Here is an 18,134-nt window from a genome sequence, read left to right on the forward strand (position 1 = left end):
GTGGTATTCTTTATTGCCCCCTAATTCCATTGCTAATTAGGGGCATATGGAGATGGCTTTTCATGAACAGTTATATATAATAGAGCCAAAGATGACCATGAATGACTTGGTGAAGGTAAAGTAATATGAACATGAGTTTACAGAGGACTTCATAATAAGATTCAGGAGGACCAAGATGAGGTGTCAATTTCCTATCAATCATCAACTTATAGCCATTGCACAGAAGGCTTTAAGGTTGCCCCTGAGGAAGAGGTTTTATGATGTACAGTTTAATGAACTCTAAGAGTTGGTGATTGTGACTACTAAGTATGAGAAATTGTTGATAGAAGAACAACAAGTGAAGCATTCATCTAAAACCCCTATGTTTTATAAAAATAAAGTGCAAATACATCAACTGGAGTTTGAAGGTTTGGAAAAAGGGGAAAGTAATGATGGTCTAGGAGAAGGAATAGAGTTGTGCGTTGCAGAGATGACTACTCCTTTTAAGCCTTTGATAGTGAAGGGTTTAGTTCAACCAATTAAAGGTTAGAAGATTATGATGAATGATGAGGGATTTGGTCCTATCAAGCCACCAAAGTATCAATCATATTCTTTCGACTTAACCAAGGCTGCTGACATATATGAAGAGCTTGTGAGGGCTCAAGTAATCTTGCCCGACAATACCAAGAAGATGCCTAAGCCTAAAGCATTAAAGGGAAAAAAGTATTGTAAGATTCACTACACTTTCAATCACTCTATCACCAATTGTGTGCAGTACAAAGATTAGATCCAAGACTTGATAGTCAATGAGATGTTGTTGCTAGAAAAACGTCAGGCCAACATAATGATTGACATATACCCTTTCCCTGAATCCCCAATTAATATGATAAACCTTAATTGGGTAGAGAGAGGGAAGGGGAAAGCCATCTTAAATATAGGAGGAGAAATGAGAGATACAGATAGACCCGCTAAAGGTAGTATGAGGTTGCCCGATAGGCCTCATGCAACTATGATTAAGGGAGTAGTGTTGTGTAATAAGTGCCAATGTGAATGTGACTTAGAGGTGCCAGCACCAGGTGCCATTATTGACCAAGAATTACCAGTCACAATGGTAAATTCAGCTCGACAAAGCCGAAAGTGGTATGTGGTAGGTAAAGATGGAAAACCTGTGAGATAGATGAGGGCATCTATGATAAGAAGGGTGCAGAGACAACACAAAGCACATATGAATTCATTACAAACCCTTACTTTGTCAGAAGGCTATGGGAATGTTAAAATCAAAAAGTTTATCCAGGGAAGTAAGAGGCAACCAAGCTAGAGAAGTAGAAAAAAGATAAAGAAAGCTAATAACAAGACTAAAGGAGGAAGAGAACATGTTCCTCAGACATCTCACCCTGGGAAATACAAGGTGTTGAGGAGAATGTAAGAAAGTATGGTTATAGTACCTACACCAGGTTGGAACCCAGTGCCTATTCATTTTGGAACTATATATCTTGAAAGAAAGGTACCTCCACCACCACAGAAGGGTATTCCTTTTGGAACTCCAGAATAGCTACTTGATTTCAATACATGGAAGAAGAGGAAGCACCAGAGTTAATGTTAAATGAAAAAGCCTGAGCTTGGATGGATCAGTTTCTATGCCAGATTGGGGATAAGAAGGAATATGCACTGGACCTAGCAACTTTCATGTTAACGTGACGTATGTATTGTCCTCCATGTTTTGTATAGAGCCACATCAACCAATTGTGATGCAAGAAGATTATTTGTCACAAAAACCAATAGTGGCCCTTGTGAACCTTGAAGAGACTACCAGAGAAAAACCATGATTGAATCCAAAGTTATAATTGCCACAATTAAAACCAGAGTTGTAGGTGCCAAGATTATGACCCAAAAACCTCGATTATTACCACGATTGTGCTTGCCTTGGTTATATAATTATAGTAGAATTATGGACAGCAAGAGCTTGTGGTGGTATGGGAAGTAGTGGCGGTTAAGCTTGCATAGAGAACGCCTGAAAAGGTTTAGAAGAAGCAGTTTTCTTGCGACATGACATAGATAACTCATTAGTAAGTAATAAGCCATGTAATTCATCCAAGGAAGTAGACAAAAGATGAAGTAAGATCGAATCAGTGAAATATTCAAATTCATCAAGAAGGCCTGCAAGGGTTCCTGCAATAAGATCACGATCTGTAATAGAGGCTCCAACAGCAGTGAAAGAATCAGAGACCTCCTTGATTTGTTGAAGGTAATCAGACATTGACTGAGAGCCATTCTGAATATTCTGAAGTCGGGAAAGCAATTGATGAATATGCACATCCGAGACACCACCAAATCGTTGCTTAAGTTTGAGTCAGAGACCACAAGCAAAGAAGACACCAATGGTGAACGAAATGACTTTCTCAAAGAGAGTCGAATTAAAACAGATGAGCAAATTTTGGTCCTTCTCATACCACTGCTTACAGGCAGGATTAAGCGAACGATCTGGCAGAAAAGGTGATGAACAGGGCTTAGTGCCATCAATGATACCAATGAGCTTGTAACAATGAAGGATCAGTGGAAATAAAGCACGCCATGGAAGATAATTTGAACACCGGAGCTTGATCAGAACCATACTGCTGATATTTTGGATCATGAGAAAAGCATAAGATTGGGAGAAATTAGGGATTGAAGAAGAAGAATTAGGGTTTGTAGCAAGCACCGACTCAATCGAAGAAGATGATTCGGAAGGAAACGCCATCAAGATTTAAGATTAACAAGTCAGAAATCTAAATTTGAGTATAACAGGTATCAATCAGCATGCTAGAGAAGAAGATCAAAAAAGAGCGAAAGATCTGAGAAGAAAGATTCAACGGATCGAAGAAACCGTAAAGTGGTTGGCAATGGTACCATGTAGAAACTAAAGATATACTGTTTCTGAAAATACCTCTTTCATTTCATTTAATGTTAATAATATTACAATGATGATTCAGTATATATAGATATAGGCAATATACTTGATAGGAGCATATTCATGCGACTTAAATGGCTTGTTCTCGTGCATTTACGTTATGTTTCTTTAGTTATTTTAGTCCTTTATGCTTCTTTTGTGTGTTTTCAGGTTCTAAGGGCAAAGTATGCAAAAGGGTGCATTTTGGTGCATTTTGGAGTAGTTTGTGTTGGAAATGTGCCCTAAAACCAATCATATGATGATACTTTATGGACATTTCACATGTTAAACTAATCTAGTTTAATATTAAGGGCAAACATTATTGTTTGAGCCGTCTCATATAAATGTTATATGCTTAAACGATAAAGTTCAAGGAATATGTGATTGGAAGAATGCGATCTAAAGAAGTTAGATTCATGAGACCATTCTTTCGTTGACACATCCTAAACGTTCCTGATCATAGGATTGTCAATTCGGCATTGACAGTCCGTTAAGATCAGTACGTGCTATGTCTTCTCTCAGGGAGAGTGACTAGTCTCGAGTCATTGGTGTGTGTGACATCAAGACAAGTACGTAGGTGCTCAATAGAGAATGAGTTCACTGAACACGATCAACGAAGAGTTCTCATATTCATGTCACATGAGAACTCATGGTTGGGATAATGCAAATTAGTCTTTTGACCTGAGGCATCACAGTTGTCTTGTGGTTAGGTCCTTAATCTTTGATTATGTCAAAGTCACTCTATCAGGGTGTCCACGGCATCGTTGGGGTTAAGCCACTTAGCCATGGAGGCAAGTGAATGCGCAACAAAGGATCTCTAACCTTCAAACTGTTTGAGGGAGAATACTCTATGATATGATTTAGAATCTCTGGCCAGAGTATGAATGAGATGTTGGAATGCGTTCCAGATCACATTCAAGGTAATCATATAAGTACAAGATTCACATTGGATAGTAGACATGAATAAACTATCAAACCAAACAATGTGGTCAAGAGTATTGTATTAGAGAAAGACCGTATTGCATTTGTAATCCTAAAACTGAATAGGTTCTCCACCTCTTCTGATTAGCTTGGGTAACCATGACATGCTGCTAGGCGTCAACCATGGTTTGTGGAAGCCCTAAAAGTGTATTATCACTAACGGGAGAATTGAAAGTAAGTTTCAATTCACAATCGATTTGAAAGAGTTTGAATCGCCCACTGCCTCGCTAAAAAGAACCTAATGGATCGTACACCGTGTAAGGTAGAGTTTGAAGATTCAACGGAGATGAGTAAGAATAATTAAATGGTTTAATTATTTATGGCAAGGATTAATTAATATGATTATTAATCAAACGAATAAGTTCGTTGAAGACCTCGGGATAGTTTTGGACCTTAAGGCCCAATGGGCTTCGAACGTCAAGTCCATTGACTTAAGTTGTGTGACAACTTAATGAATAATGATTCACAAAGGCCCAAATAGCCCAATAAATCCCTAAGGCCGGCCATGTTAGAGAATGAGTGGGTTTTGACTTATTTACAAGTTTGCCACTCAAATGAATTAAGGTATAAGTGTGACTTAATAGCCAAAATTCATTAAGTGTTGTTTTTGGGGAAATTGGAGAAACACAAAACTCTCCTTTCTCTCTAGAAATGGCCGGCCACCTTGAGGATAACATCTAGCAATCTTACTTCCTCAAGGTTACTCATTTCTTCTACAATATACCTTGGTGTGGAGACTTAGAGGTTCTCAATTTTGGGAACTTGGAGAAACCTTTTCATCCATCCAAATCCATGGATCTAAGATGCAAGGAATGAAGGCCCTCTCTTTGGGTGATTAGCCTTTGCTTATGCAAAGAGGAATCTACAAAGGTATTGATTTCTCAACTCACTTTGTTTTGAGTTGAGTCTTGATTCACCTATCTACTAGGCTTTGAATTTCATGGGTAAATGTTTTGTTTTAAGTGCATACAAGCATGATTCCGCCTTTAATTGTTAATTGCATGCTATTGATGTTGCTTAAATGAACATGTTTTTCACAAATTTTCCTTCAGTTTGGGGCGTTAAATGGATTGCATATACTTGAAGCCAAGTAGATGGACGAAATTGAAGACCAAAGGAGGCCCTTTGTACCAGAAATTCACACCAACACTCCCCTTTGCCGTGCATCCAACCAAGCCACATGTTATTTCAGCCATATGCACCCATAATCATTCAACCAACTTTGCACATGCATTCATCATCATAACCTAGCTGTCATTCCACTTTAATCCACATGCATTCCCTTCATAAATCAGACACATGCACTTTAATCATTCAATCACACCATCACACATTCATTCTCCAACCTTTGCCGTGCAAAACACCATCATTGCACCACAATCCCCTTTGCCGTGCATTACTCATCAATTCCAGCCACATTCCACATGCTTTCATAACCTAATTCACATGCATATTCATCCACCTTTCTCCCAAAAACCGTGCACATGCATTCATTATTCATTCACTTTGCATTCCCTTTGCATTTCCACCCACATGTCCCTTTAATCATTCAAACATGCACTCCCATTCTTTAATCCAATTCAGCCACTTAATCATTCAACCACATTCACATTCATCACCACTTCATCACATGCAACCACACATCCATTCTAGCACTTTGCCGTGCACTCCCATCCCATTTCAGATTGCATTCCAATCATTCCAGCCAAGCCACATGCACTCCCTTTAATTTATTCAACCTAGCTGTCAAAGCACATGCACATTCACCCTAATCATTCACATACACAATCTGCCATCATTCACACATTCATTCCACATGCATTCATCAACATATCTAGCTGTCACTCACATGCATTTCCTTCATCATTTCCAACCTACATGCACCCTTTAATCATTCAACCATAAAGCCACATGCAATCTCATTCATCCACCACACATTCTAGCCCATTCCTACACAATGCCGTGGCTCCCCCTCCACTTTCCAGCATCCCATTTCCAGATTTGCACATGCATTCACTTAACCTAGCTGTCATGTTCCCTCTCCCATCCATTCATCTCCCTATAAAAACCATACACACTTCACACAAGGAGTCACTCTTCGATTTCAGAAAATCATCCATACACACCAACTTGTGCCGTGAGTTCCCTATTAATCCAAACACCACCAGAAATTCAGCCATTCACCACTCCCTATCCTACCACCCCACTCCATTCTACATCATCCATAATCCCAAAAACTCACCTTAAGACCTTGTGCTACAACAAAGAGGAAGAGAAGCGGGCCTAAACGTTCATACAATTCAAGTTTGAGTTGTTGGAATGTTTAGGTGTTTCTTTTCCTTTGAATTCAATGTTTAATTTCAATTCTCTTTGTTTTGTACGTATGAGGAACTAAACCCCCCTTGGCTAGGGGGGGATTCGAAATATATGTTTATGCTTGCATTTTGATTTGATTACTTCTAATTGCGTTTCATAAGTTGTGGATTCAATTTGTTTAACTGTTTGATTGATAACTTATTTATGTATGTTTATTGAGAGTACACACTTAATTTTCATGCATGAATATGACGCTAGAATATAAGTGAGTTTCACCTAATAGTTACGAACTTATATTCACAAGTAGTGGAGGTTGCTTATAAACAATCGCGTTAAACGAATTCTTGGCATAAGTTTCATGCAATCATAGTAACGAATGCCTCGTCAACACTTATAATTTTCATAGAGCGTAATGATTCTTGCTTGTATCTCTATTATGCAATCATGTAGGGGACTTGTGGGGAATGTTTTGGGTTGTCGTATGCAATCATCCAATTCGATAACGTTAGGAAGATTTGAAGGTTAATTAGTGCATCACGGTTAACTTTGGGTGTTGAGAATTCATGGTTTATTGAAATGCAATTGGAAATCTTTTTATTATGCAAGTGTAACATGTGTGGAGATGAACCCCTTGGCTAGCATCCATTCATTCCATTTCATCAATTTCATATTTACATTCTGTTTTAATTGCAATTTGTTCATTTAGTTTAATTTCGTCAAACCCTAAATCCCCCTTTACTTTATTGTCAAATTAGTTAGAAATCAATTTAGTTTGTGTTTTTAAGAGTCTTGAGTCAAGTTACAACTTAATTTCGTCCAAATTTGGGTTTGTGCTCAAAACTGCCCAGAAAGTGGTCTTTAGGCAGATTTGAGTGTGTTTGTGCTATTTTGAGTCTTTTGATTTGTTTTAGTATTTTAAAGTTTAGTTTTGCATTCTTTGAGTCTAGTATAGTGTTTTATATTGTGTTTTTACGTTTTTGAGTGAAATCCAAGTGATTAACAATCCCTCCTAATCCCCGGTCCTGAACGATCCCTACTTACATACTTACTACAATTGTCAAAAAGAGGGTTTAATTTGTGTGCGTATAATTATCGCATTAATACTACTCTCACAATTACATTTATACCCTTGACTAATCTACCAATTTACACGTGAATTATAACAACCATGTAACTAACTTGATGACTCAATACTTGCCTCTTTAGACATGCCCTCCTTAGCTTTATAAGGGCATGGGGTGAATGATAAGCACAAATTGTACTACTTATTTTATCCCGAAAAACGAAATTTTGTAGTGATATCTTTGCTTTAAGTTGAAGTCGGGACATGTTTATGTATTTTTGGACTTAAATGAAAGAAATTTCATGGTTTTATGTTTTGATGGCCAAATTAAGGAGATGAAAAAGATCCTATTATTTTCTTTTTTTGTTTGTCGCACATGTTGGCTGGCATATTGTCCATGTTGTGATATGATTTTATCATAATAATGTTATGTAGTATGACAAATTAAGAGAAAAGTAGAGCATTTGTCTCACATAGGATTCTTCCTTATTCTTTTCATCAACACATGACTAGCATAAGTAAGGGTTGGCCTACTTTTCATTCAAACCGACAGAAAAGAGGCAAGTCCATCTTTAATCCAATTTTTTTGGAGCTCCAGCCGCCAACACTCTAGCAGCAGAGGAAAAGATTTCAATCGAGCAAAGATCAAAGAAATATGGAGAATCAATCTCTTAATTCCATCTTCAAGTCAGGGGTCTTCACTAAGAGTATAAATATGAGAATTTGGATGATGAGTTGGTTCAGTTGGTGTGGGGATTTGATCACTTTCAGAATTAGAGGATGTCCATTTGGGAAAAATACGACTACGGTTTCAAAACAACCAGGGAATCGAAGAGGGCAATATAAAGGCTACATCTGTAGCGATTAAACCCAAGAGGCACAAGGTAATAAATTGGTGTTTAAGTCCTTGTCGGTTACGGAAAGTAAATGAATCAAAAGGGGAAGAGAAAGGAAGAAAAATGAGTGGCTGCTTGGCATTAATTTGGAATATTTTGCTGATCTTTAAGGATCATTGAAGAAGGCATCGGCAGAGAAAATAGAAGAAAGCAGCGGCAGAGCAAGGAGATTTTTCGTGCTTTTTCTAAACTAAATTTTCTTCTTATTTATTATGAATTCAATAATATTTCCAATTATGTTCTGTAACTAATTTCTTTTCGCTAGGGCTATGATGTAGCCTAAATATGAATTCTTAATTTCACAGTTTAATTATTTATGAATTTTCATTCAAGTTGAGTATCATTTTGATGTGCTTATGAGCTTGATTTTAATCTTGGTGATTGGCCACCACTTTGGTTTGAGTTGAGTGTATTTGATGCGAGTTAACGCACATGCCATGTTGTTAATTCGATTTTAGCGTCTTGCAAATGGTACCATGAATTCCTTGATGTATATGTCATACACTAGGTTTCATGCAGTCTCTTAAGTAGTTCTCAAATTGTTAATGAACTCGTGTGTGTTTAGTAATCTAGATGCCATAGATTGTTAGCACATATAAGTATACATAGTAATGTAGATGTCATGGATACTATATGAATTAGAGGAACTAGACCGTCAATTTGGATGATTGCTCATTAATAATTAACTGTAAGAATTGAGTTAGATTGGTTATGGTGAATCAGATGCTCTAGTGTCTTTCGCAATTGATTTATAATTTGATTTCTTTGTTGTTCTTGTCATTTATTTAAGCTCATTTGATTTTTGTTTACGTTTACAATTTCAAAGTTCTTTCTCAAATCATCAATTTTTCCATTTCAATTCAAGTGCAATACAAATTTAGTTAGATAATTAGAATTATTTCAATCTTAGTTGGAACGATCTTGTGCTTGCCTACTATACTACTTAACAATTCGTACACTTGCAAGCATTAAAATTTGGACTTAATTGGGTTGATTTCGGTTAATCTAATTTTGGCAACAGTGAACCACTCCTTGGCAGGCATGTTGCTTTCCACAACAACGGGAACTTTGGAGGTCCAGGCAAGTCCCAGTGAATAGGCCTTATCTTCAAGAAAGAAAATGGGAAGGTTGAGGCCAACCCGAGGGCGGTGAAGGCCGTTGAGACAGTGGCAAAAAGTGACAATGCCCTCTCTAGACTCACATGCAGAGCGTGATTTATGAGCCATTACTAAATTCGAAAGGTGAAGAAAGTAGCTAGAGCTAAATCAGGGAAAGATTAAAATTCGAGAGAATTTGGTGGCTCTAAGAATAAATCTTGTTGAAGGTAATGGCCAAAAAGAGTAAAGTGGTGGTTATATAAAGGGCAAGTAGTTAATGTTGGGAATCATGGGTTAGTGCAAAGGTTTATTTAAAATGGCTAAGTTAAATGGCACTAATACCTAGTTTCGACAAGCATTCAATTTTAATCATTATCAATGTCATGATTAGCAGACTTAATAATGATTAAAAGAGGCACTGTTTGTTAATGTTGAGCTCAGTACAATTGAAGACCCAGGCATGCGAAAATCAGAAAAGGATTAGGCTCTAACAGTTGGCAGCCTAAGTTGAATTTAAAATCATTTTTTGGCAAATGATAGGCAGCAAGCCTATGTGATAAATGACAAGCAACAGAGGGCAGCTCACCCTCAGCAAAAAGTACTTTTCCATGGCATGGGTAGATGATTAGCAAAAGATGATGATGACTCATCATGCTCTGGAAGCCATCACCAAAAAGAAAGGCTTGGACAATTAGGGTAGAAAAGTCTATAAAAGCAATGAAGGGCACAAGCTTATACTCTCTCACAACCAATCAATCAAGCAACTCTTAGTACACTCAACAGTGAAACCAGAAAAAGCTTTAATTTGTTCACCCCTTGTCCATTTCAAGTCACAAGTCCACTATAGAAAGCTTTCTTTTGTCCAGTTTTAGAAGCTCTGCTACCATTCCCTTTGTTGTAGTATCAAATCCCTTTAGTAAACCTCGTTTATATTTCATTTTCCAAGATTTCAATCACTGTAAAATACAAGGAGAGGTGTCTGCAAGAGGACGAACCTTGCTGGCCAAGGTTGTAATCTTGCCTAAATCTCCTTTATTTGTACTTATGTAAAATAAATCTATTGTTTCTATATCAACTACTCTTGTTTCTATGCTATCGGCCTAACAAGGGCCCCACGAAGGCACCCTTCAAACTAATAAACGTATATTGCAGAAACCAAGCAACAAACTCTGCCTGACAAGCAAGACAAGGGGAAGTTATTTAAGGGACAAATCTAGCCCGAACACTAACAAAATTATAACGTAACCCTAGTACTGATTCTTATGAAGAGTGAAGGAGTAGATTTTGTTAGTACGTGTAATAATTCTCAGTTTTTAAATATTTACCAAAAAGAAAGGAAAGGTATATTGATATGTGCAACACAAAAGACGGTTGACTATTATGAGTTAGCAATACTTTTACATATGCAATTACATCTTTTATGTATGCAATTACATCGTGTTTAAAATGAAACTTCCAGGTATATTGATTTGTGTGACACAAAAGACAATCGACTATATGAGCCAGCAATACTTTTATGTATGCCTGTCACGCCTCGAATCCGGGGTCAATAGGAAAAATCTCGAACCCAAATCCGGTGCGCAAGCTAAAAATAAAATTAAATAAAAGGAAAGTGAAAATGGGTGGAAAAATATGAAATTCCTCTTATAACAAGAAATCGATAATTCTTTACAAGACTAAAATAAGTTAATACAAAATTCTATACTCACACTTAATCCGATCTCATCTCGTCTACCCTTTTTAACTGTTTAGTTCTTAAACCTGCATAACAATAGAGGGATGAGCTTCATCAACTCAGTAGGGACATAACCTCATCAGAGTAAATTGATACTATTAACTTAGTGTCATGAAATCATATAGCCAAATATCAAATCATTATTGATAATAATGCATGAATGCAATTGAACATCTTCACCTACCCCTGTTAATTTATATAATATAACACACGGACCTGCACGTCCCATACCATGCATTTTACCCCTGCAAAGGTCGTTCAAATGTTCTATTATAGAAACTAACCCCCATATGATACCCCAAGTTCATAAACCCCTTTTGCTAGTCATCTTATCTAATTCATTGATCTCCAGCCCAAATCACCCACATCGACAATTCTCATCGATATCATATTCTACTGTGCACATCAGGCTCGCCTAGAACTGGTTTCACAATGAACTACACAAAATATCCTTTCCAACTACCATCATTTCCATACTTCCAATTTGAACACTGGAATTCAAACCACATCAATATGAATGATGCACAAATGATGTCATTTTATCTTTCACATGTATCACAGCATATTCTCAACGAATAACGTTTCAGCCATGATTTTATACCCAATAACAAATAAACAATTAACTAAAGCAATTAGCCAATTAAAATCCAACCATATAAATCAACCAAAAAGATCAAGAATATTATAGCACTTCACGAAATTTAATAAAATCAATTTCTGTAAAGGTCTGCCTTATTTCCCCTATCTGAATTCCAAAGCGTTGCTCCGACCCTCTATTACAAGAGTCCACCATCTCGATCAACTCCCGTATGATAGAGTACCATCTAGAGCTTTCCCTCAAACCATCATATATAAACAGCGTCAAAGCCCTCACCATTCTTGAATTGGAAATCTCAACCACAATTATTTTCCTCCACACCATCACATCTTCCCTAAACCTAACTAAATTAAAGCTGGAGGTGGCATTAAAATTGCATACAATGGACAGGTGTATATGACTCTTGAAATTTTAGCATGAGCTGTTGATACAAGGACTTTGGTTATCCAATTGGAGCCGAAGCCATCATGGGCCGCCCCTTTGAACCAATTAGAGGACTCTCTTAGCCGCCATATTACAACTATACGGCTAACTACAAACACCAAACTAAGTGCTCAGTAAACAAAAGCTAGAAAAATAAGTTGTATATTTATATGTAATAGAATAAATATATAAACATGTAGTTCAACGGATAAAAACATATATACATATACAAATATATATGTATATATACACACGTTACCGTCAAATAATCGTATAAATATATTTTCTAAAAGTACGGGTTCTTACAATGCAATTACGACACCTGAACACCAACGAAAAATCTAGGTCTAAAGTAAGCCATGTAAAGAAGAAGAGAGACATAATAATGATTAAAAGAGGCACCAAAATTTTAATTATTATCAATGTCTTGATTAGCAAACATAATAATGATTAAAAGAGGCACTGTTTGGATAGATATTTAATATTGAGCTCAATACTATTAAAGACCCAGGCATACGAAAACCAGAAAAGGATTGGGCTCTGACAGTTGGCAGCCCAAGATGAATTTAAAATTGTTTTTTGGCAACTAATAAGCAGCAAGCCTATGTGAGAAGTGAAGCTACAAAGGGCAGCTCAACCTCAGCAATAAGTACTTTTCCATGGCATGGGTAGGTGATTAGCAAAAGCTGATGATGACTTACCATGCTCTGGAAGACATCACTAAAAGGGAAGACTTGGACAATTAGGCTAGAAAAGTCTATAAAAGCAATGAAGGGCACAAGCATAAACTCTCTCTCAACCAATCAATCAAGCAACTTTCAATACACTCAACAGTGAAACCAAAAAAAGCTTTAATTTATCTACCCCTTGTCCATTTCAAGTCGCAGGTCTACCATAGAAAGCTTTCTTTTGTCCAGTTTTAGAAGCTCTAACCATTCCCTTTGTTGTAGTATCAAATCCCTTTAGTAAACCTCGTTTATATTTCATTTTCCAAGATTTCAATCACTGTAAAATACAAGGAGAGGTGTCTGCAAGAGGACGAACCTTGCCGGCCAAGGTTGTAATCTTGCCTGAATCTCCTTTATTTGTACTTATGTAAAATAGATCTAGTGTTTCTGTATCCTCCATTAAACCAGATGTCATTTTTAACTAATTTTGTTCAAGTTTTAGTTATGATTAACCCTGTTAAATTAACAACTCTTGTTTCTGTTCTGTCAACCTAAACTAATAACTAAGAAATTAACTTAAATGACCTTGAACTACTTTATAAAGGAATATATGATATTATAAATAAAACTCCTTGGTCAAAAGGTAAGAAAAGAACTTAATACAGACTTAATTAACTTATCTGTGAACAATCCTAATAATCCAAAGGTATATTGATACGTGTGACACAAAAGACGAATGACTACTATGAGTCAACAATACTTTTACATATGCAATTACATCGTAATACTTATGTTTAAAATGAAGCTTTCAGTTATATTGATTTGTGTGACACAAAAGATGATCGACTATATGACTCAGCAGTACTTTTATGTATGCAATTACGACACCTGAACACCAACGAAAAATCTAGGTCTAAAGTAAGTCATGTGAAAGAAGAAGAGAGACGCAAATTTTGAAGGACCAATCATTCTCAGCCGCAACAGCAGCAGTAGATCCAAAGAATCTGTGTGCATATATTCCAACAGAAAAAAGCACATGTGTGGTGTGCTTTTACAACTTACCTAATACGGCTATATTGCTATGTAATATTTCGTGTCAACAAAACGAGAAAGATTTATAATATGTTGCATTAAACAACGTTTTGTGTTAATAAAATAAAATTCGTGTAAATTTTTGTTGTAAATATTTTTTTCATAGAATGAGACTTGATATAACGGACTCGCATATATTGAGAGGAGAGAAAAGAAAAATAAGTCTCTCGTTTAAAAAATTTTATTATATATAAGTCACGTTCTAGAATTTGCCAAAAGATGTTTCAGTTATAAAAATTAATACATATCTTTATTTTATATATAAATCATGTTCTAGAGTTTGCTAAAAGATAAAACCGCATCATGGGCCCCTCCGCTACGCGCCGCTTCACATACTAGACTTCAAGCAGCTTATATTTGGTTTGTATTATCTTGGGTGCCACCTCACTGCCCACCTCGATCAATATCGATCTTTTGTTTATGCAACAGAGAAAGAGATGGTCCCATGCATGATGCGGTTTTATCTGCTTTACATTCTAGCAAGGTGAAACGCTGAGGGAGAGTTGCCACCTCCTCGTATGCATGATGCGGTTTTATCTGCTTCAGTCTATAGTCTTAAAAGATTTTTATTAATGAACAGTGTCAGACTATATTTTGTACCATTTTTAACCGATCAAAATATAGCTCTTTGACAAAAATACCAATCTTCGATCGAATGGGATTATTTTTTAGACTCTCAATAATTTATTATTTTAATTGAATTAATATGATTAATTGAGTCAAACTATCATATTAAAATAAGGTTTTCGGACATATTTTGTGCCACTTGTCCTTAATAGAATGTGAATAATTGAAATAAAATGGGGTAAAATAATATGGAATGGTGAAAAGGATGTGAGAAATGGTATAGAAATGACTTAGGTATTAATAGGGAAAAAAAAATTAGAATCTTTTTTTTTTTTTTTTAAATTTTGCTTAAAAAAAAATTCAAATTCCAACCGTAACCTGACATCAGCTAGCTGTTGTTAGCTGGCGTCAGCATGATGCCAAGTAGTCATTGGAATAGGTTGGGCTGGGTGAAACGGGCTGGCTGGCTGGCTCTTTTGGCCAACCGCTAGCTTGGTGGATAAGATATAGTCGAGTGGGGCCCACAAGCCCTTTGGCGTAGCCATCGGTTGGAGACGATTTTATATTTTGGCCTATGGCCCTTTGCAATTGGAGATGGCCTAAGCACCCACGGCATGCAATAACAAGTACTTAATTAAGCCGATGACAAAGATTGAGTCTAAAATTACTTAATGATACAATACTTAAGCCATAATTACGATATTGTGAAACATAATTATACCAACCCTGAAACCGTAATTACGATACTTTGAACCGTGAAACCATGAGTACAATGCTTTGAAACCTTGAAACCTGGTTAGAGATTAGGAGCAACTTTTTATTTTTATTATTTTTTGACAATTATTAAATAACTTTCATCTAGAGACGGAAGAGTGTTTGATTTGAAACGTGATACCTAACTACTATTTGGACCATTCATCACCTCTGATTAGAAGTTCAATTCCACTTAGAAGAGTACTATGTGAAAATTAAATGTCCAGCTAACTAATTGAAGGAAGCCAAGTTTAAGCTGCTTTTTTCTTACTTCATTGGCCATATATGTCTTTTTCATAAAACTTAAACCGCAAATTCCTACTACTTGCAGGAACCATCCAAATGAAGGTTCCACGTATTTCTTCAAATTCTACATATCTTGCACTATATAGGTATATGTATCCACCAAAATTTAACGTAACTAGGGGCCTACAATCATCTACAACCAACAACAAAAAAAGAGCCAAATTTAGGGGAAAAAAATGGTTTATTCTGATCATCACAGAAGCATTAGCATCCTTATGCTTCCATGGTTAGGTCACGGCCATATTTCTCCCTTCCTAGAGCTAGCCAAGAAACTTACCGATCGCAGAGATTTTCACATCCTTATTTGCTCTACACCGGTAAATCTCAGCTGCATCAAGCCCAAACTCCCTCAGAAATACTCTCACTGCATTGAATTTGTGGAACTTCATCTTCCACACGATGAGTTGCCACCTCACTACCACACTACCAATGGCCTCCCACCTCATCTCATGCCCACTCTCAAAAAAGCCTTCGACATGTCCAGCGATAACTTCTCCCAAATCCTCGGTACCCTAAAACCAGATTTGCTCATATACGATTTTCTCCAGCCATGGGCACCCTCCCTAGCTTCGTCGCACAACATTCCGGCCGTCGAGTTCTTTACCACCAGTGCTGCCGTGATTTCATTTTATGTTCACCATCTCAAGAACCCTAATGTTCTATTCCCTTATCCTTCCATCTATCTTCGGGATTACGAAACTAAGAAGTTCAGCAGTGTGCTGGAATCTTCAGCAAATGGCATCAAGGACGTAGAACGCGCACTGCTGATCAGTGATCGGTCTCGTAACATCATTTTGGTAAAGACTTCTGGAGAGATTGAATCAAAATATATTGATTCTCTCTCAAAGTTAATGGAGAAGAAGATTGTGCCCGTCGGTTCACTTGTTCAAGACCCAATGGATCAAAAAGTCGATAAGGAATCGTCGATCATCAAATGGCTAAACGAAAGGGAAAGAGCTTCAGTCGTGTTTGTGTCCTTCGGGAGCGAGTACTTTTTGTCCAAGGAGGAAATACAAGAGATAGCTCTTGGATTGGAGCTTAGCCAAGTGAGTTTCATTTGGGTTATTAGGTTTCCTAAGGAAGAGAAAAGTACCAGGGTTGAAGATGTTTTGCCAAAAGGGTTTGGGGAAAGGGTAGGGGAGAGGGGGATGATAGTGGAGGATTGGGCCCCACAGGCAAAAATATTGAAGCATTCTAGTGTTCGTGGGTTTGTGAGTCACTGTGGATGGAGCTCGGTGTTGGAGAGCATCAAGTTTGGTGTTCCGATTATAGCCATGCCTATGCAACTTGACCAGCCATTAAACGCCAAACTGGTGGAGGAGTGGCGTTGGTGTGGAGGTTATAAGAACCGGCGGAGGAGGCAGTTTACGACGGGAAGAGGTAGCGAAGGTGATCAGAGATGTGGTGGAGAAAATTGGAGAGGGTGTGAGGATAAAGGCATTGGAATTAAGTGACAAAATGAAGAAGAAAGAGGATGAAGAGATGGATGGGGTGGCGGAGGAGTTGATGCAAATTTGTACGACGACAAGGGAATCAACTAGTACTGACTTTTGAAAGTGAGAGATCGATGTCGACACTTGCAATGATCAGTCTTATGATTTTGAAAGCTGACATAGTCTGCTTTGTAAAATCGTGTTTGTATATGTTCGTGTATGTTATGTATCTAATAAAACAACATATTTTGTAATAAATAATACTTGTGTGAGAAAAGAGAGGGACGGCAGAAAGAACGGAAGAAAAGGGGGCCAGCTCCAAAACTAGCCCATGAGGTCTTGTCTTTAAAGCTTGAAATGCCCAGCACATCTTTGTAGAAGGGCCTAACTCTATAAGTACCATCTTTGCTGCTAAAAAGCCCATTAATCATGAAACATATCACTCTGACAGCTTTGATCGCTAATCATTTATTTATAAGAAAACTAATAAAAATAGTTTGAAAACTTTGAGTTTTAACAATAAAGACAAAATAAATGGTAAAGTGAATAGTACCAAGGTTGACCTTTTAGTGTAAAAATGTGGTTTTTCTTTAAAACAAACAGTACCGGAAATTTTTCATTAAAGTTCCCCTTATTTATTTGCCATCATAAAAACTTGAAACTTTGACAATAACAAGTTGAAAGACTCACGAACGCCTTCCATTTAAAATTACTGAAAAAATCGCTCATTTGCTCACTTGTTTGTCCAAAAAAGATTTGCATGACTTACAATAGGATTATTAACACAAAGTATCAAAGTTCTCATAAAATAACAACTAAATTAATATTAAGAATAGAGTAAAGCATAGAACCAAATCGACCCATCAATAATCATAATTAAAAATCAAAATATTATTAATAAGAAAAGAGTAGAAAACACCCTTGTAAAAAGTTGTCAAAATCTCCTAAGCGGAGATTTCCAATGTCAAAAACGTTCTACCTCTTAAGGGCTCCAACCTCGGCCGATGAATAGAATAATAAATTTGAATCCTATTTAAAATACGTCTGCCAAAAATTCTGAAAATCCAAATAAAATAATAAACTAGGAAACACAATTCTATTTATCAGATAATCTAGGCAGCCACAAAATCCACACAATTTAGAACGAAATCTGCTCCAAATACGGCCTGCGAGGTGGCATTGGAAAGATAAAGGTGTTCCCTACAACTTTGTAGAAGAAATTTTCTTCAAAAAAAGTCATCTTCAATGACTTATAAGCCTAAAACGTCAAATCTATCGGCACTACATGATCAACCTTCTTT

The 18,134-nt window shown here is 36.8% G+C and overlaps 1 pseudogene; it reads left to right on the top strand.

The window, feature by feature from the left end:
- Positions 1–15,389: 15,389 nt before the first annotated feature.
- Positions 15,390–17,120, top strand: LOC103928643 (annotated as a pseudogene).
- Positions 17,121–18,134: the final 1,014 nt, after the last annotated feature.

This window comes from the organism of the source record quoted next, unplaced genomic scaffold (genome assembly GCF_019419815.1).
Source record: "Pyrus x bretschneideri cultivar Hongxiangsu unplaced genomic scaffold, Pyrus_bretschneideri_v1 Contig24, whole genome shotgun sequence".
Taxonomy (NCBI): domain Eukaryota; kingdom Viridiplantae; phylum Streptophyta; class Magnoliopsida; order Rosales; family Rosaceae; genus Pyrus; species Pyrus x bretschneideri.